The 11,541-nt window shown below is 36.0% G+C and overlaps 1 pseudogene; it reads left to right on the top strand.

The window, feature by feature from the left end:
- The first annotated feature begins 1,100 nt into the window (after positions 1-1,100).
- LOC116749241 lies at positions 1,101-1,961 on the top strand (annotated as a pseudogene).
- The last annotated feature ends 9,580 nt before the right edge of the window (positions 1,962-11,541 follow it).

The following is an 11,541-nucleotide window of genomic DNA, read 5'->3' as shown; positions in this document are numbered from 1 at the left end:
TGCAAAACTGACTAAACAGGGCTTTTGCTAAAATTGGGTGATATAAAGATAGACAGGGAAGTCCAAAGGTCTAGACCTACATAAGAAGAGAGTTCTGGGGAGCCTGACTAAAGTTTGGTCAAGGAGAGAGTCTTTGTCAATATACTAGCTCATTTCTCATATAAAATGTGTAATATTGTTGGATTGAATGACTATCACTAGTCAGCTAAAAATATCACACATGCCATGAAAACTGGCAAGTAAAATTCAATAAATGCTTGAACTTAGAATATTTTGCCTGTGGCTCAAAATATGCCCAATCTGCTACAGCTTTTCTGTGTACCACATTGAAGCAGATATTTACAAGGCCTGGGAAATCAGATGGACTGAATTACTGGACATATCCTTTTACAATTACTGACATAGCAATAGCCTTGATCAGGGTCTTTATATTGAATAATGACAAATGACTGCCTACTGATACGATTTTAGGAGCTATAAAATGCCTACTGTCTCCGTTCACCTAAAATTCTAGGCTTGAAGTCTCATTCTTTTAGCTCTGGTTTTGATTTCTTTGGGAGAGGGCATTTTCCAAACTACAGAATACTCTTTTAGCTGTTTCACTAACTGCCCCCCTAACCCCACAAGTAAGTGTGTGTGTGTGTGTGTGTGTGTGTGATTCCACAGTCATACACATTTGGGAAAAACTTCGTTAAACAATGTTAAATAGGTTTATCTATGCAAAATTCACTGAGTCTTTAACATACAAATATGTCTTTTGACACTCAAAGAAGAGAGAGTGTGCAGCATTTCATATAATACGACTAACATTGCTGGAAACGAGTGTTCCAAAGAACACAGACTGAGAAATGCTCTTCTCAGTTATTTAGAGTTTGGTGTGCACTAATTGATAATTGTTACCTGTCGGCAGGATTTTCAAAAGAAAGGGGGGAAATAGGCAAAGTTTGTTAACCTGGAATTACTGGAGACTGTTTTCCCAAATCTTGCTGACATCAGAACACCACTAAAAACAAAAACTTGTTCCTTTCCCCGCTACCCAGACAGGGGTCCATACGGCATTGTTCTGGATTCCCATCGTAACTTAAATGGAAACGTTCACAATGTTTGGAGCACTTGATGTCCTGCAAATGAAGGAGGAGGATGTCCTCATATTCCTTGCAGCAGAAACCCACTTAGGTAGCACCAACCTTGACTTTCAAATGGAATAGTACATCTACAAAAGGAAAAGTGGTGGCATCTACATCATAAATCTGAAGAGAACCTGGGAGAAGCTTCTGTTGGCAGCTCATGCCATTGTTGCCATTGAAAACCCAGCTGATGTCAGTGTCATATCCTCCAGGAATACTGGCGAGTGAGCTGCGCTGAAGTTTGCTGCTGCCATTGGAGCCACTCCTATTGCTGGCCGCTTCACTCCTGGAACCTTCACGAACCATATCCAGGAAGCCTTTCGGGAGCCAAGATTTCTGGTGATTACTGATCCCAGGGGTGACCACCAGCCTCTCACAGAGGCCTCTTATGTTAACCTGCCTACCATTGCTCTGTGTAACACAGACTCTCCTCTGTGTTATGTGGACATTGCCATCCCATGCAACAACAAGGGAGTTCACTCAGTGGGCTTGATGCGGTGTATGCTTGCCCGGGAAGTTCTGCGCATGCATGGCACCATCTTCTGTGAACAACCATGGGAGGTCATGTCTGATCTCTACTTCTACAGAGATCCAGAAGAGATTGAAAAGGAAGAGCAGGTGGCAGCTGAGAAGGCTGTGACCAAGGAGGAATTTCAGGGTGAATGGACCGCTCTAGCTCCTGAGTTCACTGCTGCCCAACCTGAAGCGGCAGAGTGGTCTGAAGGTGTGCAGGTGCCCTCTGTGCCTACTCAGAAGTTCCCCACTGATGACTGGTGTGCAGCTCCCACTGCTCAGGCCACTGAGTGGGTAGGAACAACCACTGAGTGGTCTTAAGCCGTTCTTCTACAAACTCTTAAAATGGAAAAGGTTGACGGAAAAAAATGTAAAAAATAAAACCTTCCTCAGAATGAAAATGGTTTTCTTTTTGAGAAGCTTAGTAGATTCTCAGTAGCATGTTGCTCCTGGTAAACTATTTTCAGTAAATCATCAGGACAGTACAATTTCTTGCTATCAACTTTCTTTGAAATATTAATTAGATGAGTAAGCACTGTTCAGAGTCCTTCCGTGCCCTTTCTCTAATCCTGCAATGTTTCCCCTCTGCTTGGAATTATCATCGAAGGCTTCCACCAGTAATATGTGGGTAGTGGAGGACAAATATGCTGGAAATGTATCGACTAGAACTGATCTTAGGAAGATTGTTCCAATCATCATATGTGAAAAGTTATAGGATTTGTTTCTCACTCCAATCAGACTCCAATCAAAACGGAGTTTTTCTCTTGTCAGGAACGTATTTGATAATGGAGCAGAGGCAGTTGCAAATGTACTACTCATTTTGTTCTTTATTAATAGGAATTGCATGAGATAGGACTTATTTCATGCTCCTGTTTTAGGGCACAAACTTGTAGCTGGACTATTATTCTTTCTACAGGGAATATTGTAAACTCATTGCCATTTGAAGAAGGAGTCGAAGAATATGAAGCCAAAGGATGGGGGGGGGTGGGAAATTATCATAGAGGTGTGTCACATAGTTAATTCACAAAAATACTACATTATTTTTCTGGTATTTGAGATGTATATAGCATTTGTAATCTTTAAAAATTTTTCAGTCTGTTTTGATTGCTTTTGTTAAAAGTAATTATTTACTCTCATACTTAATTTTGTACTATTTAGCTTTAGGCACCACCAACCCTGGATGTATCCCTTATATACTACTCATAAAATGACTTAAAGCAGTATTCTTTTGTATATTCTCATTATATAGCATGCTTTAGGTTTAAAAAATCAGAAAACAATTCTCTCCATCAATCTTCGTCTCTCTCCAGTTTAAAAGGAATGCTTAGTTAATGAAGGTTAACTTTAAAAAAAGTTGTGATAGTTCCTCAGAAAAACATGTGTTTGACTAGATGAAGAAAGGGAGCTAAAAATAGGACTAGAAATAAGGAAGATGATGAGAAGATGAAAAGAGAGAGAGTGAAACTTGAAAAGGAGAAGAAAGGTATGGCAAAAGAGAAATAAGAAAGGAACTAACAGAGAACAGAAAAAAGAAAAGCAAGAGAAGAAATGAGGATGGACATAATACCAGCTGGCTTTATAGTTACTGACAACTGACTTCTATAAATTACAATCACTGTAAGTAGGATACATAGGATAATGATTTATTTTCCAGAGCTTTATTTCTTTCTGAGTTTTATCCTCTGTGTTTTTATTTATTTTTTAAAACACTATTATTACTTTATTTTCATATCCCTCTTAATACCAAGTGTACTATTTTCAATTTTTAAAAAAAAAATTTATTTCTTTTTTTGGCTGCATTGGGTCTTCATTGCTGCGCGTGGGCTTTCTCTAGTTGCGGTGAGCCGGGGCTACTCTTCGTTGCGGTGCGTGATCTTCTCATTGCGGTGGCTTCTCTTGTTGCAGAGCATGGGTTCTAGGTACGCAGGCTTCAGTAGTTGCAGCACATCGGCTCAGTAGCTGCAGTGTGCGAGCTCTAGGGTACATGGGCTTCAGTAGTTGTGGCGCACAGGCTCAAGAAGACAGGCTCAGTAGTTGTGGCGCACAGGCTTAGTTGCTCTGCAGCATGTGGGATCTTCCTGGACCAGGGATCAAACCCATGTTCCCTGCATTGGCAGGAGGATGCTTACCCATTGTGCCACCAGGGAAGCCCGTATCCTCTGAGTTTTTACACCACACATATTCTCCTCTCACATGATCTGATACTCATTCATACTAAAGCAATAGAGATCAAGTGTGTTATATAGGAACTTGGGAATTGCCAACTGGGTGAGATTTATGGTCCATCAATTCAGCATTTTGTGTAAACAGGGCCTACAAGGTGTAGGAGAAAGTGTTTTCACACGTTTTTAGTAGATCTGAAACTGCTAGAAGTATTCTTTATCTCAAACAGTATGAAAAGAAAAAGTTAGGCCAAGAGAGTCTAAAGTTTTCTGTTTATCAAGGGAACCTAAGTCATACAGGACTGGTGAGAGAGTTCATTTACAGCTTAAGTGAGCAGACTTAATTTCCTAGAACAGAATAGTCTACAGATTAAGTGGAAAAAATATAATTTTATATTAACCATGTTTATTACACATTTTGTGATTAAAAATACTTATTGTATTGCAACAATTAAAAAAAACTATAACTCATGACCTGGTGAAATCTTTGCATCACTGAATCTCCTGACCTTTTATTTTTTCCATTTTTATTGGTGGCAACATGATCTTTCCAATCACTAAAACTATAAACTCTGGAGTCCTCCCCGACTTCTGTCCCCTCAGCCACAACATCCAATTTGTTATCAAGTCCTGACATTTCTACCTTCTTAATGTTTCTGGAATCATGTCCTTCTCTGCAATTTCATATCCACTGCTTCAGTTCAAGCTCTCATTATCACTCTTTGGATTACTGCAATCACTTCCTAACTGATCTTGTTGCTTTGGGACAAATCATCTAATTCAGGGATTGGCAAACTATATAGCTCATGGGCCAAATCCAGTCTGTTACCCGTTTTTTAAAAAAATATTTTATTGGAACACAGCTATCCTTGTTTATTTACCTGTTGTTTACTGTTGTTTTTATGCTACAGCAGCACAGCTGAGTAGTTGTGACAGAGACTGCCTGGCCCACAAAGCCCAAAATATTTATGATCTGGTCCTCTATAGATAAAGTTTGCCAACCTCTGACATAATCCTTCTCCTCTCTGCAACCAGAATGATATTTCAAAAACTCAGATATGATCATTACTCCTGCTTAAAATTTTGCACTGACTTCCCATAATCCACAGAATAAAACTCAGATATAATACTTGTATATCAAGTATAATTCACAAGGGCATTATTTTCTTTTTTTGGCCCCATCTACTCTTCTAGTCTCATTTTCTGCTATTCTGCACTTCCTTACTGTGTTCTGTTATGATAAAGTACTTGCAGTGCCCTGGATCTGTGATGTTTTTTCCTTGAGTTCTTGCTTCTGGCAAGCACAGTCATCTTTCAAACTCATGTACTATTGTTGATCCTTAAGTAGACTTTCTAGATCACTCAAAGCCTAATTAAATCCTTCCTGTGAATTTATAATTTCTTCTTATATTTATCACCAGTAGCACTCATTTTAATTTGTTGCTATTTTAAATTACTTCTCTATCTTTCCTAATAGACTATGAGCCTTTGGAGGATCTGGACAGTGTCTTATTTATTCTAGTATCCCTTGTGCCTCACACAGTGCCTTAAATATAATAAACATTTGATGAATAACTGAATGAATAAACTTTAGCTAAATCTTCCTTGAACAAACTTCAGTGTGATCTGTGGAAAGGTGAACTTGTTCCCACAAAAACTATAAAACACTACTGAATGTTTTTAAGCCAAAAACTGGCTGAGGACTGTAAAAGTAAAGCAAAAAAACACAACACTTCTCCATAAATTTATGGAGTAGAAGAACAAAAACCAATTTTTTAAAATCAGAGGAATGAAAAAAATTTTAATGAGAAAAACAAGGAAATGGTTTAGTTACTGATTGTGACTATAAACATACTATTATTTAATGAATTAAATAATTAAATTATATTACTTTGTATGGAAACATTTAAGACCCCAAATAGCCAAAATGATCTTGAGAAAAAGAAAAAACAGAGCCGGAGGTATCATGCACCCTGACTTCAGACTATACTACAAAGCTAGAGTCATCAAAACAGTATGGTATTGGCACAAAAACAGACACATACATCAGTGGAACAGAATAGAGAGCCTAGTCCAGAAATAAACTTATGCACTTATGGTTAATTAATCTACAACAAAGGAGGCAAGAACATACAATGGAGAAAAGACAGTCTCTTCAGCAAGAGGTGCTGGAAAAACTGGATGGCTACATGTAAAATAATGAGATTAGAACATTATCTCACACCTTAGAAAAATAAACTCAAAATGGATTAAAGACCTAAATGTAAGACCTGAAACCATAAAACTCCTAGAAAAAAACAGGCAGAACACTCTATCACATAAATCTTAGGAATATTATTTTGGATCTATTTCCTAAGGCAAAGGAAACAGAAACAAAAATAAACAAATGGGACCTAATTAAACTTCAAAGCATTGCACAGCAAAGGAAACCATCAACAAAATAAAAAGACAACCTACCAAAAGGGGGAGAACATTTGCAAATGATACAACTCATAATGGGTTAATATTCAAAAGACATAAACAGCTCATATAATTCAATATCAAAAAAACAAATAACCTGATTAAAAAATGGAAAGAAGACCTGAATAGACAAACAAGACACACAAGTGCCCAACAGGGGACTTCCCTGGTTGTCCAGTGGTTAAGAATCCACCTTCCAATTTAAGGGAAGCAGGTTCAATTCCTGGTCAGACAACTAAGATCCCACATGCTGTGGGGCAACTAAGCCTACACACCACAACTGGAGAGAGGCCTGTATGCTGCAATGAAGAGCCTGCATGCTGCAATGAAAGATCCCACGTGCCGCAATGAAGATCCCGTGTGCTGCAACTAAGACCTGACACTGCCAAATAAATAATAAAAAATAAATTAATTACTTAGAACGAAACAAAAAAACCCAAATGTCCAACAGGCACATGAAAAGATGCTCAACATTGCTAATAATCAGAGAAATGCAAATCAAAACCACAACGATATCACCTCATACCTGTCAGAATGGTTATCATCAAAAACACCACAAATAACAAGAGTTGGTGAGGATGTGGAGAAAAGGGAACCCTCATACACTGATGGTGGGAATGTAAATTGGTGCAGTCCCTGCAGAAAACAGTGTGGAGATTCCTCAAAAAAACCAAAAACAGAACTAACAAATGACCCAGCAATTCCACTCCTGGGTATATATCTGATGAAAATGAAAACACTAATTTGAAAAGATACATGCACCCCAATGTTCATAGCAGCATTATTTACAATAGCCAAGATATGGAAGCAACCCAAGTGTCCATCAACAGATGAATGGATAAAGAAGGTGTAGTTTATACATACAATGGAATACTACTCAGCTATAAAAAAGAATGAAATTGTGCCATCTGCAAAAACATGGATGAACTTAGAGGGTATTATGCTTAGTGAAATAAGTCAGACAGAGAAAGACAAAAACTGTAGGTTATCACTTATGTGTGGAATCTAAAAAATAAAACAAAAGACTATATATAACAAAACAGAAACAGACTAATAGATAAGAGAACTAGTGGTTACCATTGGGGAGAGGGAATGGGGGAGGGGCAAGGTAGGGGTAGGGGATTAGCAGATACAAAGTAATTATGTATAAAATAAATAAGCAACAAGGATATATTGTACAGCATGTGGAATATAGCCAATATTTTATAATAAGTTTAAATGGAGTATAACCTATAAAAATTTTGAATCACAATGTTGTACATCTAATATAACATTGTAAATCAACTGTACCTTAATAAATTTTTTTAAATCAAAAAAGTATATTGCTAAAAGTTGAATTCATTGAAAGACTCAATTTGGCTTTATAACATAAAATGAGTGATTTTTTTACCTTCTAATAATGCTTTACCAGGTTTTACAGACTGAGCTGACTTCAGAGAAAAATGTTATGACTTGAGAGCTTCACATTTCTTACGTGAAGATCACATTAAAGGCTCTGAATTCAAATAACCAACAGATATGATGAATATACCTATCAGAGAATATAAGCACATCACACCGTAAATAGCCTTGCAACAAGACAAATTATACATTAACTGAAAAAAACAGAATGTAAGAAAATATATTAGATGTAGGCTTTTAGAAATGGCAGAGTAACTCAGCCAGAATAACCTTCTTGCAGATAACAATTATACTATATACATAATATAATAAAACCCCTAACTGTTTGAAAGCACTGGGGAACAACAAAGCACTCAGATACTAGAGGGCATCTATCCTTGAAAGATAGAACTGCAATCAGTGAGATTTGTAAGTATGCACCTTTTTGCCTGAGAGTACATCCCAATCTGCACCAGGTTCTGGGTAACAGAAAGTTACTGGCTTGGGATAAAAAAGAACAGAGTTCTAGGCTGGAAAATTCAGGGGGAACATCCTGGAAGAGAGGGAGCTACAGAGAAAATGAATCTCATAATCTGTGTATAAATTTCACCCAAACTCTTGTTTGACCACTAAACTGTACCTGCCTCCGAGAGACCCTGGTAAGCCTGGTGAAAAAGCAGCAGCTGGAAGATAAAAGACTTGGGAAGAGATTCTAGTTGCTGCCCATATAAGGGAAATACAGTTTGGGTTTTAAGTCTAGCCAAGTTAACTACCTGTCAGAACAAAATTAATACTCTTCAGAGGAATATAACTGAATCCAGAGTCTTTACAACATGGCTGTCATAATGTCCAGTATACAATAGAAAACACAATATACGCAAAGATATAGGAAAATGTGATCCATGGTTAGGACAAAAAGCACTTATTAAAATCTAGTCCCCAAATGATTCAGATACTTAAAAAATAAAGATTTTTAAATTGCTATTATAAATAAATACAAATTTAAAGGAAAATATAATGAATTAACAATGGGAAATTTTAGCAGAGAGTTAGAAACCAAAAAAAAAAAAACTAAATTAAAAATTATAGAACTGAAAAATACATTAACTAAAATAAAAAATTCACTGGATAAGATTAACAACATATTAGAGATAGCAGAAAAAAAAACAGTAAGTAAACTTGAAGATAGAGCAATAGAAGTTATTAATTTGGAAACAATTAGGGGAAAACAAAATATTAAAGGAAAATGAATAGAGTCTCGGAGAGAGTGGGACAGAATCAAGAGGTCTAGTATACGTGGAATTGAAGTCCCAGAAGGTGAGAATTGAAAATGAATCAGAAAAAACACTAACAAAGAAACACTTTAGAGACTTAATGGTTGAAACTTACAAAATTAAAAAAAAACAAACATGAACATGAACATGCAGATCCAAGAAACAACAAGCCCCATAAAGAATTATTACAAAGAAAACCATACCAAGGCACATCATAGTTAAACTGATGAACTCCAAAGATTAAGAGAAAATCTTGAAGGTAGCCAGAGAAAAACAATATATTATATTCAGGGAAACAACATTAAGCATGTTTTACAACAATAAGCATTCTTACTTCATTACCTTCTTATCTGTAACAACTGAGGTCAGCTGACAATAGAATAACATCTTAAAAGCACTGAAATAAGAAAAAGAAAAAGGCTCAGCCAAGAATTCTAAATCTAGAGAAACTATCCACCAAAAATGAAGGTGAAATAAAGACATTTGAAGATAAACAAAAACAGAGAATTTGCTACCATAAGACTGCATTATAAGAACTGCTAAAGGAAGTTCTTTAGCTTGAAGGGAAATGACACAATTGTAACTTGTATGTTCAGGAACAGATGAAGAGCATTAGAAATGATAAATATTTGACTATATATAAAAGGCTACATGTATTTTCTTTTTTAAAAAAGACATTAAGGGCTTTACTAGTGGCTCAGTAGTTGAGAGTCTGCCTGCCGATGCAGGGGACATGGGTTTGTGCCCCGGTCCAGGAAGATCCCACATGCTGCAGAGCGGCTGGGCCCGTGAGCCATGGCCTCTGAGCCTGTGCGTCTGGAGCCTGTGCTCCACAACGGGAGAGGCCACAACAGTGAGAGGCCCGCGTACTGCAAAAAAATAAAATAAAATAATAATAAAAATAAATAAAAATTTTAAAAAACATTAAAAGCAAAAATTATAATATTGCTTTCTGTATTATTGCCTTTTATGACAACTTTGGCACAAAGGATAAGAGGGCAAATGGAAATATACTGTTGCAAGATTCCCATATTTTACATGAAATAGTATAATATTGACTCTAAATAGGATGTGGTGAGTTAAAGATGCATATTCCTAGAAATAGAGTTATATCTGGAAAACAAATAGCAGAATGATACATCTAAGTTCAAGCATATGAATAATTATACTAAATATTGTTGGATTCAGGTCTAGCATTAAATATCATTACTGGGCTAAATACTCCAATTAAAAAGCCAAGATTGTCAGACTGGTTAAAAAAAGCAACATCCTATTATATACTGTCTATAAGAGATAAGCCTTTAGAAAAAGACAGAAATAAATTGCAAGGAAAGGATGGAAAAAATACATACCAGGCAACCTATAAGCATAAAACATATGTTGGTTAAAAACAGTGATAGAAATAGTATTCAATGGAATACTACACAGCAATGAAAATGAAAAATTTCTATGTACAACAATATGGATGTCCCTCACAAAAAATACTGAATGAAAAGCCAGTCACATGAAAAAATAATGTTTGTTGTCAGTATGGTGATTATTTTTTGGGAAGAGGGTGGGAATAGGGCTGGATGAGGGCACAAGGGGACTTCTGAAATGCTGAATAAACTTCTCATTTCTTGATCTGGATGCCGTTCATATGGATGTTTACTTTGTGGTAAATCATGGAACTGACACTTGTGATTTGTATACTCTTCTCTATGCATGTTATACTTCAATAATACTGTTTATTTATAAAAATGGGCCAGGATCAACCTATATAAATCTAGAGAGATACTCTATAATCAATGAATCATTTCACTAATAAAAGCATATGAGAAAGAAAGAGTATATTTTAAGGCAAATATGTAAAAGCAATGTTCAACGATAAAAATTAAGTTTTTGAAAATCTCCATAGTGAAACTTAATTATAGGTTATGCCATAGAATCATCTGTAAATGTTTCTGAATTTCATTTTAAAAAATATTTTTAAAAAGTACCATAAATAAGGAAATCAATTTCATTTTACATATCTTGAATTTGTAATAATGTTTTTATTACCACTCTTGCTCTTCGAGATCACCTTCCTTCTACGTTCTTTTACAAAATACGTGTAAATTAGTACTATGTTGCAGATAATATGCATAATAAGAAGCATTAAATTTTTCGGTGCTTAATGCCTTTGTGATATTATGACTCAGAACTGTCAACTCCCACTTCTAGGGTCATGTTTTTGGTTGACACCAAAAGAGATCCATAGCTATTTGGATGTTTGAGATGGAAAAATCTTTGGGCCATTATTATTTAATTAATTCAGCTTAGCTGATTATTTTTTAAACCTCTTCCTCAATATACAAGGTTATCTGATGGTTGGCTTAATGATATCTTGCCAAAGCACATGCCTTCAGCTCTTCCTTCACCCTCAGTTCCCTTGAGCTAACAGATGCAGGAATACAGTTCTAATTTCTGAGTTTATTTTCTTCCAGCTTTAGCTAGCTAAGAATTCATTGCTAAATCATGTACTAATTCTTAGCCAATATGTTTAATTTTCCTTTTGAGTTCCAAATCCTTCTTTTTCTGATGTTCCCATTAGGAATGACTCCAGTTTGAACATATACTGAAATTTCTATGGTTTCCAGAAAGGTA

This window comes from Phocoena sinus, chromosome 2, assembly GCF_008692025.1.
Source record: "Phocoena sinus isolate mPhoSin1 chromosome 2, mPhoSin1.pri, whole genome shotgun sequence".
Lineage (NCBI taxonomy): Eukaryota > Metazoa > Chordata > Mammalia > Artiodactyla > Phocoenidae > Phocoena > Phocoena sinus.
This window is presented reverse-complemented; position numbering and strand designations above follow the sequence as displayed.